Source organism: Phalangium opilio, unplaced genomic scaffold (assembly GCF_054372755.1).
Source record: "Phalangium opilio isolate 3A_F unplaced genomic scaffold, DU_Popi_V2 ptg000003l_1, whole genome shotgun sequence".
Classification (NCBI taxonomy): Eukaryota; Metazoa; Arthropoda; class Arachnida; order Opiliones; family Phalangiidae; genus Phalangium; species Phalangium opilio.
Genome location: NW_028324145.1, coordinates 5284583 through 5296612, shown reverse-complemented (window position 1 = coordinate 5296612; position 12030 = coordinate 5284583). Strand labels below are relative to the sequence as shown.

Genomic DNA, 12030 nt, shown 5'->3' with positions numbered 1-12030 from the left:
TACGTTTTGTAATCCACTTATTTTTTTATATTTCATATCATTCCCGCTTGTTTGTATGGGGTATTTTAATGTAGGGTTAGCGCCTTAAATGAGGCAGACTCGCGTAGTGTTTCCATATTTAAATTAGAAACGTTGCTACGATCTTTGAACAAATTCGTCTGGTTGCCTGGAGCGTAGACGTCCTTAATAAGAAACCATCTTAAGAAACCATCTTTCCTCAAGAATAGTTTGCGTAATGTAAAAAAGCTAAGCGCATTAATACGTAATATTAAAATCTGCTAGAGATGAAAATAGTCCTCGAAAACTGTTCCGTGTTTCTACAAGATGACTGAGAGAGAGAGAGGAAAAAATATGGGGAAAGGGGGAAATATTTCCTTATTCTTCCGGCATCTCTCTCCTAGTTCCTTAACCCTGTAGCATTGAGAAAAGGCGCCAAAGGCTTATCGTTCCCGCCAATAGCTCGCGCCAATTTTCGCGCTGATTCTGCTTGGGAGTTTCAGTTGATCTTGATACCGTTTGCGCAAGCGTCAAATAACTAGATTCCCTTCTTGTATTCTCACGAGGGATGGAGGTTAAAGGTCAAGAAATTTGTTATTATTAGTCGATGCAACGTTATAGTAGTGTTGTTATCTACCAACCGGTCGTGTGTGCGCGAATGAATACCAAAGGTCGTTTCAACTAGAATTTCAGGTCATACGAGGTCATAGTATCTGACTTAAAATTCAGGGTAAGTTTGGGTTGTATTTCTTGTATTTCTTGTAGGGAAAAATCCACGTACGTTATTTTAAAGGGATTGAAATTCGCTGATCATTTTTGTCAATATTGCATTTTGGATCTAACCAATGTCATATAACATCATATCATACAAATGTCCCCGTAACCTTTTGGAATTCTCCTCCTACGTATTCGAAACTTCCGGTGCGGACTGAGATGAGATGATTTTGTAGTCCCAGCTCGTAGTAAATTCATTTTTCTTGACACTCCTTTACCCAAAGAGACGGATGGGATAAAGAAAAATGTCTTTTGATGTTTTTATTTTTGAGAGAAACTTGTAAAGATGGTTTATATCAGAAGTATATAATGCTTCAATCATCGAGGGAAGTGTACCACAAAGCGGGGTGTAATTGTGACATGATTCTTCCCAACATCAGAATTTACATTTGGAGCATGCAAGGTTTCTAAACCGAAGCACATAACGCGATAAATAGTTCCCTCATCATTACTCTATTACCGCTGCTTAACTATTTGCCAAGGCCCATGCGCTTGTGCGTTTTTGTCCCACGTCAAGACAATCAAGGTTTGTGGGTTGATTGCTGGGTATTTAGTAAATACCAAACAGTTGTAGAATTCACCCTATCACGGTGCGAAGCCCATCTGAAGTTTGATGAGCATGTTAGCAAACAAAAAAAGGTGAGAAATGGGAAGGACCAGGTTGCATTACTAAAGTATTAAGAGGATACAGAGTGTCAGCCTTCTTCTGTTATTCCCTTCTGTTTATATGCATTTTCTTGGCGAGGAGTATCTTCCTCAAACAAAACTGATGTCCACCTTAGAGATTTGGGACATCGTACGCCGCCACGCGTGGGACTGCGACAGGCCGGTGGTATTATCTCTATAGCTTTTTCTCAGACTTCCAGTCCATGGCTCCCTAGCAGCCGAAGTTTTACTTTGTAGGAAAAATATGAAAATTTTTCTGTTAAATTCTTTTGAAGAAGCGAAGAGACCTTAGTCTTACGAGGCAAAGTCAGTAACCAAGGCTTAGGTTATACTCCTGGCGTTGAAGGCACTACGTTTGAACAGACGATACGCGGGGAAACCAACCCACAGTGTTGATCCTCATAAATAATACATGGGGATGAGAATGCAGGGTGTCATTTTGAACTCAACGTCATAGTCACGTTTTGGGCATGGAGTTTGTATACAAATGGAGTAGAAAGTTTAGCATAGGGGTGTTTACGTTTGACTTATATGGGTTTTAAAACACTTTTTTGATATATGCAACGTGGTTCTAATAAGTCTGCCATAAATTACGGGGGATATTCTTTGGGTGGATGATTTTGAGTCGAAAATGTAACTTCTATTTCCATTTTGCCGTCCGGGCCACATTTTTCGAGTTATGATTTGAGTGTTTTAGGGATGAGCCCTTAATTAAATTAGAAATCATTGTCTAAATAAGTTTCTTAATTAAATTTAAGGGGTCATCCGTAAAATACTCCAATTTTAACTCAAAAACAGTGGCCCGGACGGCAAAATGTCATAAAAGTTACATTTTGACTCGAAATTGCCTAAAGAACATCCCCTTATTTATGGCAGACTTGTTAGAAACACCTTGCATATTTCTTTTCTGTATTCTCTATTGGGATTTTGAAGAAAATATGACGGTTTTGAAACCATATCAAAATATTTTATTTTTTATTTCTTTGTGAAGTTTTCTTTACGGATGCAGTCAAGTTTGAAGACGAAAAGAAACCCCGTTCTATTGTTAAGGCGCGGTCAAGAAGCGATTTCTAGTTTATTAGGGAGAAGGTATAAATTCGCCACATTTCCAGCTTTATCTCCAGTCCAAAAGTAGGTCCGGAGTTAATCCCCGCCGCCTCTAAATTACAACCAGCATCTCATTGGTTCTTGAAAACTCACGTCAGCGCGACGCGAATGACGAAAATGACGTATTTTCCGACTGAGGAGAGGCGAAATAACCCGGCCTCCTTTTACGTCCCCCTTGTATTTTGAAAGGGGACTGGAACTAAGGCAAGCGAATACTTAGGCATCTTATACCATTTCCCTAATAAACTAGATATCACTTCTTGGCGCGGTTTTAGGTTGTTATAGAAAGCGGTCGTTTGCAAGAATGGTTTTTTTTAAAGAGATGGGGACTACGCGTCTTTCGATAATCCTTACCGTGGATCTAACTTTTTTATCTGCCCCGAAACCTTCAGAGCTAAGTGGTTGTAACTTACCAATACCAACTGAGTTCGAATCGTATATATTTGGAGCTTGATATATACAGGGTGTTTATAATAAGTCTGCCATAAATGAAGAGGTCGATTTTCAGTTGAAAATGTACTTCTATCTCCATTTTGCCGTCCGGGCCATTGTTTTCAAGTTAAGATAGAATTATTTTACTGATGACCCATTAAATTTAATTAAGAAACTGAAAGACAATGATTCATCTAATCATAACTAGAAAACAGTGACCCGGACGGAAAAAATGGAGATAGATGTTACATTTACGACCCAAAATCGATTTCCCAAAGATCAACCCCCCCCTTAATTTATGGCAGAATTATCAGAAACACCCTGTATATATGCTCCAAAACATATCGATATCGAGCGGTTTACATTCTCCGTATTGGGTCTCTTTCTATACCTCTAACTTCTCGATTCCTGCTGTCTTTAATTCGATTATCGTGGTTCCCGTATGTTTGTTTGGCCATCTTTGTCTTTCCTTCCGTACTGACCACCCACCTAGATCTTACGTCAGGTCAGGTCGGGTCACGATCGTTCAACCGCTCTAAAGGTCAAAAGAAAAAAAGAACTATCTTAACTTTCCTTTTAAAATTACTAGCTGTCTGTCGTAGAATAGTAGTAATAGTTGTTCGTGCTTAATTGCTTTTTCTTTCGATACTCTGCAAAGGTATAGAAATGTTTGACCCCGCGGTGATCTCGAGGTGGGTGGTACTTAAGAGTTGGAACCATTTTTCACCTTGTTTAGACTCTTAGTGTATCAGGTTTTTGTGGTCTATTTCTGTGAAGGCCAGATGTAAATATGTATATTGGGGAAGGGGTTATCAAACTGATTCCCGGTACTTTTATGACAGCTTACTCGTAATTAATATAGGCGAGAATTGAGCTTGTGTTCGTGTAATCCCTTTTAGTTCTGTATGCCTTTAAGGCAAAGTTATAAGTCTCTTGAATTTCGCAAAAATATTGCAATTGCAGGAAGATGTCAGTCTAGAATTTTACCTTTTTATTCGAAAGCCATATAAAATAATGAATATTTCAAATTGGAATCGTTTATCATATAAACAGGGTGTTTCTGAAAGATCTATGAGAAATTGAATTGGGCGATTTCGAGTCGAAAATGTTCTGTGACATTTTGTCTATTTGGCCACCGTTGTCAATATATGATTGCTGTATTTTACGTATGGCCCCTTATAATTAAATAAGCATCGTACAGTTTAAGAGACTACTACATATTATTATTATCTGCTAAGATAATTATACCCTATTGGACCAATCCATCTAAATCAACTAGTTGTCAAAAATATTAAATAATTAAGAACTGTTTGTCTTCATCTTCGCGGAGATGCCTATAACGGCTATCATCTATAATATCAAAAACGGATTTATGGGATAAGAACGTCGGATCATAGCTTTAGCCTCTAGTACCATCCTCGCATACTTTATTGAGAAACTTCGTCTGCTTATATTTTGACTCCACCCACAAATTCGATCTCTAGAAGTAGCTATATACAGAATTTGTGGGTGGAGTCAAAATATAAGCAGACGAAGTTTCTCAATAAAGTATGCGAGGATGGGGAGTGAATTCGCTAACTCCGACGTTCTTATCCCATAAATCCGTTTTTGATAATATTAAAACTTTACACATGCTTCCAATCCACCTTATTCCTTATCGCCGGAAGTTAGGCTTATCTCGGGATTCGTGGAGGGGAGAAACGGGAAGAAATAAGTCTGTAGTCTGCTACAGCACATATTTTTGGCCTTTGTAGCAGACGACAGACGAATTTCTTTCCGTCCACGAATCCCCAGATAAGCCTAACTTCCGGTGATAGGGAATTAGGTGAATTTGAAATATGATTCTAGCCGGCACAAAAACTCGCAACGAAATTCCGCTGAATTTCCAAAGACTATTATCTTGGTATTAACACCATCTTGTTTCAACTAACTGGAATTTCTTATTTCCCAATGGATAAGTACCTGCATTTTTTCGATACGAGTTGCCACTCGCGCGCGCCACAATTGTATCAAGTGCGATTGGGGATTGAGTATTCTTTACCGTACCAGTACGACTTCTTCTCGGTGTAGAGAGGGAGAGAGAGAACCTAAGCCTAACGCCTGCTGGGCATCACTTACAGTTAGCTGGATGGTTTCCATGGTTACCATCTCCTCCCAACCCTTAAAGTTTATTTAGTCACGCGCTTGGTCGTGGATACTTACTTTTCCAACGAGGGTTGAAGAACCCCCGGCTCGCGAGCTCTACCTGGAAACCTCCTAAGCTGTTCGAGACGTTGCTAACCACGAATTCAAGTAAAGAAAGAAAAAAACGAAACGAAACAGAGCCCGGACAAAGAGTGTATACCCGGGTTCGAACGAATCTTTAATGTTATTTCTGCAAATGTGCGCCACCAGCTCTGGGAATAAGAAATGTTCCTCAAAATGGGATGAATATATATTCCTCTGATAAACGCGGAATGAGATGTGAAAGCCTTTCGTTGTTTTCTCACCCCTTGCTTGCTAATACAGAATGGGAGAGATCACTTATTTGAAATCTCGGGACTGTTGCCGGAAGAAAACTCTATGTTAAATTTCTTACCTGTTTGAAATTGGGAGGGTGTAAATGCGAGACTCCTTTGATTTCGTTTGGTAGTTATCTTACCAATTATTAACTTATTGGTTAAAGACTAATTATAGATAATACAAAGTGAATAATTATGGCTGGGTAACGTTGTAAGTTACAAACAATATTTGTGTGCTAGGGATACATATAGATAATTGGAATAATTGTGCCACTATTTCTCTCTCTATGCGGGTTTTGTGGGCCGGGCTTGAGAACTTACTATCCGTCACACCTCGTAATTTTGACGTCTTTCTAACTGTAATGTTTCATTGGTTTGTATCAACACGAGTTGCAACATGCAGCGAAATAGATTATTTGGGTGAAATTCGTTATACATAATGATCAGTCTAGCCCTTCCCACAAAATCCGCCCCTAGATACGTTTGAAAAAATGGCTGCACAATGATTCCTGAAAGCTGTATGCATTCTTGGTGCGTCTCGTAACTTAGGCCTTGCAACCGTTGTCCGGACTAATTTCTGTTAATTATATAGGCCTAGTACGAGTAAAACCCTTTAGTGCGTCTGGTACAATTAACTTCACGTTCATTAGCATATTAATTTGAAAAATTAGTCAAGTCTTGCTTTAAATTTTGAAATCTCGCCCGCTTTAACAATATAACAAATACAATCATGAATAAATACATCTAACAGAAATAATTTTGTATCTAGACGGAATTTGTGAGAAGAGCCAGACATATTTTCTGGCAGTATTAGATACGGAAGTCGTTGGGTGTGATCTCTTCCACGCTTTAAGTAGAGAAATCGGGTCACTTCTTTTGCTTTTCTTATTCAATGTTTGATAGATAGACAGTTGAACAAACCTTATTCCGTAGGTAGAGAATCTAGATTATTTGGTGTATTATTTAGTTTAGCTGGTAAACTGAATAACAATTTCTTTTCGCGTGGTAAACATTGGTACTTGGTGCAAATAGGTCTCTGGCAAGTTTAGGTGAAAAAAAAAAGACCTAGTAAGAAATGCATTCGATTTAAATTTATTTGGTTTTTTTATGTGCAAAATGATTCCTATTTAGTTGTATGTATTCCTACCTGAACAAATAACATTCGTAATTTACATGACGAAATTTATTTTATCACGTTCTATTGTCACGTGTTCAAACGTTGCTTCAGTTTCGTGTGATTCAATACTTTACGTGTGTTTGGAAGAAGCCGACATTCAGGGTGAAAAGATCCCATGTATTTCCAATACGCCCCTGTAGAAATGTTTCACCCGCTGAACACAACTGTCTAAGGGAAAAGATCGGATCCAGGAGATTAAACATATTCTTTTCAAAATTCGAAATTTTTGCCAAATATTTTTTATTTCATTTCGAATGAATATAAAAGTGATTTAGAAAAAAGTGAAGATCTTACTTTATAAAATTACCCTCTGTATACATAACATATATACAGGGTGTTTCTGGTAAGTCTGCCATAAATTAAGGGCGATTTTGAGTCGAAAATATAACTTCTATCTCCATTTTGTCCTAAGGGCCACTGTTTTCGAGTTATGATTTGATAAGTGTTTTGGGGATGACCTCTGAATTAAATTAGATAAGGCCTAGCAATTATTGTCTTTCACTTTCTTAATTAAATTTAAGGAGTCATCCGTAAGATACTCAAATTATAACTCGAAAAAAGTGTCCCTTGTGGCAAAATGGAGATAGAAATTACATTTTCGACTCGAAATCTCCCTAAGAACATCCCCCTTAATTTATGGTAGACTTATAGGAAACACCCTGTATCTATGTAATGGGGGGCGCCATTGAGCATATTATAAGTGAAAAGAAGGTTCTATTTTTAGCTCAACGTTTCTCTTTCCCTACTGTAAACCTTGAGTCTTGAAGCTTTCTTTTTTGTGATGGATTCTCGTCTATCCTAAACAACACTAGCTTTCTAACGAAATATGTTTTTTTCTTGTTGTTTTTTGAGGCAAACTTTCATTTTCAAAGAATTCTCTTAGGCCTTGGTTGCATCATCATTTATATTCCACAACCCGTTTAAGCCTTGTCCCAGTTGTCGTTAATATCTCCAAAATGTTTAGCCGAATGACGTATATATTTATCAATTTTTTTTCGAAACCTACTCATCCTTTTCAATAGAGTATGATTCAATTTATACAATATTAAAGAAGATATGAGTAATTAGATTAATTTAGTTAAGCCTTTGCGGATGACGTTGGGGGTATAACTTCCATTGGTTGAATAGTTCCTGCAAGTGATGACGCAAGGGATTGTTCAATAACCGTGTTTCCCATGTATTGGCATCCCCAACTACATGTTCCGAATTATTCCTGGATTCCCCTCTTCATTCTCCCAATTTATTGGACCAAAACGGATGTAGATATGGCGCCATCTCGGGTCAAAATAAATAGTTTTTGCGTATTTTAAAGATGGTGGCGCCCAATTTAGGTGGTATTTTAATTTCACAGTAATTAAATCACAGTTAGAAAGACGTCTGGATTATGACGTGTGACGGATAGTACTTAAAGTCCCGCCCACAAAACCAGCATAGAAATTAACGTGTGGCGCAATAATTCCTGTCAGATGTATGCATTGATTGTTTCAATAGCCTCATAGTACCAATATTCGTTATTTCACAAGATTTTTCGAAAAAAGAATTAAGTTCTAAGGTTATCGTTCGTTTTCTTTTGTACAACAAAATATACAAACGTTTAACATGACCTTTAAGGTCTAAAGAAGCCGTAACCAATCCTGTTTCCGGCAGCGATAAAGAACACGAGTTGTTATATCAAAAGGAAAAAGTATTTTATGAAGAAGAAAAGACGTCATAAAAAATATTTCTTTTGTCCCCTCAAAATAAGGATAAACTGACGTCACTCATCCCATCTCCATCATGCTTGCTTTTTTGGATTGGGGGAAAAATTGACTTCCACTCTTTCTTATTCTTCTTCTTTCTCACAAAAGTGGTCAGACATAGACGTTACAAACGACAAAAAACTAAAGATTAAAGTAAAAATGGACTCCCATGATGCCCATTCTCCGCAAGAGTAGGCTGGCTACCTTTTTATCTGGAGGGATGTTTTCCTTATTACTCCTTTCTGCTTATGTGTGGGAGAGAGGGCTTCAAGTCCTTTATGGTGTAAGTAGGGAGAACTAAAGAGGGGAAGGGAGGAAGGGTGAAAGGGGTTATGGGAAGGAGACCATCTAACCTAATAGTCGGCCAAGCTCGTTAGAATAGATCGGGTCAATCTGCAGAAGTGGCTCTACCAATCCGAGAGGTTGGACTCTTCCTTTCTATCTCTGTTGTACCAAGCTGTATAGTAGGAACAGGAATACATAACAGCTATTAGGAACCATTGTGGTGCCATTTTCTCAACGTACCTAGGCGGAGTTTGTGGGATGAAGAGCCAGACTAATCACTATATATAATAATAATAATAATAATCTAGCTTTATTTCGTGTCCATAACACCCAGTGGGTTATTTTTCAATCGGTCGTGGTGGCTAGCCCCTATGCCACAGCTAACCGACAGCGCCTTATATTAAATATTACCGTTAACCTCAGCAAGTTTTGATGGCAAGGAGTAACCGGGTAACACCGCGGAGGAAAACTCCTTTTAACAAGCGGGGAGAGAACTTTCAAACTCTACGCAGAAGGGTTTGTACCCAGGTTTTTCACTCAGTGCCACAGTTCGGGATCGGACCAGGGACCCTCTTGCTGCGAGGCATAAGTGCTAACCACTTCACCACCCCAACTATGCATGTTGAATTTTACCTCCCGATTGATCAATTTCCATGCGCGTTGCACTTTGCGCGTCCGACCTCGCGTTGCTATCAACAGTAAAGGTATTTCAAAACCAATTTAAACAAGTGTTCGATCTCTCTGTTTTCTTTTCTTATATATATATATATATATATATAGTAAAGGAGTGTATAGCCATACTGTTGTTTTTGTTGAGGGAATCATTTGGCGCGCTCGCTACGAATGATTGTAAGACTAGCGAGATGGAGGAGGAGGAAGAGTATATGGGAGAAGAATCGGAAGCGATGGGTGCACGGTATACGCGCGCTAGGGATATGCTCAGGATGGCGGGAAACGAGAACGCAATCTGAGAGTAATCGTTTGGCGCCATATCCGAGAGAGAGAGACAGGGGAGACTCTGTCTCAACTCCGCATCCATATAGCTGGGGCCCCTATCTTCCGGAATTACCCTCTCCTGCACCGAGCGAATGTCCTTTTTCATCCATCCATACCTCTTCCACTTTGGATCTTTTCTTATCAGATCTACGCTTTTTGTATCATCGATACTCGGAGACATAAGTACAGGGAAGGTTTTAACAAGTGTTTCTTTCTCGGTGTTAAAATGTCGTACCTTCCAAGGATAGCCAGGATTATGGTTGGGAGACTTGAAACCGACCACATTGAGACTTAAAAGAAAACCTATCCTAAGCCTAACCAATTCGTTACCTATCTTCTTCTAAGCCTAACCAATTCGTTACCTATCTTCTTCTAAGCCTAACCAATTCGTTACCTATCTTCTTCTAAGCCTAACCAATTCGTTACCTATCTTCTTCTAAGCCTAACCAATTCGTTACCTATCTTCTTCTAAGCCTAACCAATTCGTTACCTATCTTCTTCTAAGCCTAACCAATTCGTTACCTATCTTCTTCTAAGCCTAACCAATTCGTTACCTATCTTCTTCTAAGCCTAACCAATTCGTTACCTATCTTCTTCTAAGCCTAACCAATTCGTTACCTATCTTCTTCTAAGCCTAACCAATTCGTTACCTATCTTCTTCTAAGCCTAACCAATTCGTTACCTATCTTCTTCTAAGCCTAACCAATTCGTTACCTATCTTCTTCTAAGCCTAAGCCTAACACTGAATACTATTAGTCTTATCGCCAGGATTTTCTATGGAATTTATATTACGTACTGAAATGTATCTTATGCTCTTTTCCATCTGAGTGTATTGAAAAGGTTAAAGTTTGCTTTTAGCATAGAGAGAACTGTGCCTTTCCATTCTGATAAACCTTAAGTTTTTGAGGTGGATAGTTAAGTAGCCGACGTGTAAAGAATGACTATAGGCCTTGACTTAACTTTTTCAATCCAATTTTGCCAAGGAAAGTCTATCTGCCGCCAAATAAAAGGGGTTGAAATTGTTATTTTACGCGTATTTACCCACTTAGTCAAAAAGGGATCTGCGTGCCTTGGAGAGACTCATCTTGTTGTCAGGGCACGCCAGATAGTTAATTAAAAAGACTACCAAGATCAAAAAAGAAACGAGGGAAGAAAAAAAATCGCGTAAAAACACCCGTAACCCCCTTCGTTAGGCCGACATTTTCTCTCCAAAAGGCTAGTTTTCACTCCACCCCAAGGAAATAGAAAAACATAGTGACCGTTGTCCAACGATCTAGTTGAAAATTCTGCAAACGTTCGGGATTCAAGCGCGTAACCCTGGTTCAAATTTAGTCCAATTTTCCACATCATTTACTAAAGGCGCAGCCAATCAGCGCCATCTTACCTTGTGACGTAATTTCTTAAAAACCTTTTTGCACTCTTAGTTTTTCGTCATTTTATTTACGATGAAGTGATGTCAGGCATAGATTTAATTTTAGAAGTAGGAATGGAGAACAGAGTAATGTGGGCACGCGTCCCGGACCCCCTTCCACGGGACGGAGGGATATGAAAGAAGAGGTGGGTCATAGCAACAGAGGTAAAAAGGAATTGCGTATTTTTCGCCGTCCCCGTCAGCAACGTCATCAAAACGTAGTTTAAGTTAGCCAATAAGTAATTTAAACTTTTCATTACGTGTTGGAGGGCGGGGCTCTATAGTGGGCTATGAGTCGAACTGAAGTAAATATTAACCGTTCTCCATTCCTACTTCTAAAATTAAATCTATCCCTGCTGATGTATATAGTGGAAGTGACTGAATACAATTTATCGAAAATATATGAGATTAATGATAACTTTTAATTATAATTAAGAGATTAATAAGTTTAATTAAGTTATTTTTGTTTTTGAAAAATATATTTTATTTGTTCAAACTACCTTTAGGCCTAGGCGTAGCTTAAAAGTTAGAAAAACGCCTCAGAGAATAAATATTTAAATCAACAACGTAAAATCTCTTTTTACGAAAAAGGATCGCTGCGGAAATTCGTTTTGTCTTTAGTGAAAACTAGGCTTAATACCTCAGAGTGGCGGGAAATATACCTTGGGTTATTTTTTTTCTCTCATTCGGTGGTGACGATATTAACATCAACGCCCATACTGTCCATTAAAATAATTAAGCCGCTCGCCGTCGCCACAAACTGAAGATGTATCACGTTTCAACAGGATTACGCGATATTCTTTTTTTTTGTGGCGCCCACATTTCCTAGAAACCTGGGGAAAACTTTTCGCTCCAATCCTCCTTTGCTAAAATGCACACACACGTTTGTTCCTAACAACGATATCTTGCTGCCCCAAATTAGGCGCCATTTGGAAAGAGTTCAAA

At 38.6% G+C, this 12030-nt stretch overlaps 1 protein-coding gene across 6 annotated transcripts in view; it reads left to right on the top strand.

The window, feature by feature from the left end:
• The window catches only part of LOC149717266 (IDLSRF-like peptide), a 221626-nt gene that overhangs the window by 116282 nt on the left and 93314 nt on the right, over positions 1-12030 (top strand). The gene's annotated exons all lie outside the window — the stretch shown is intronic.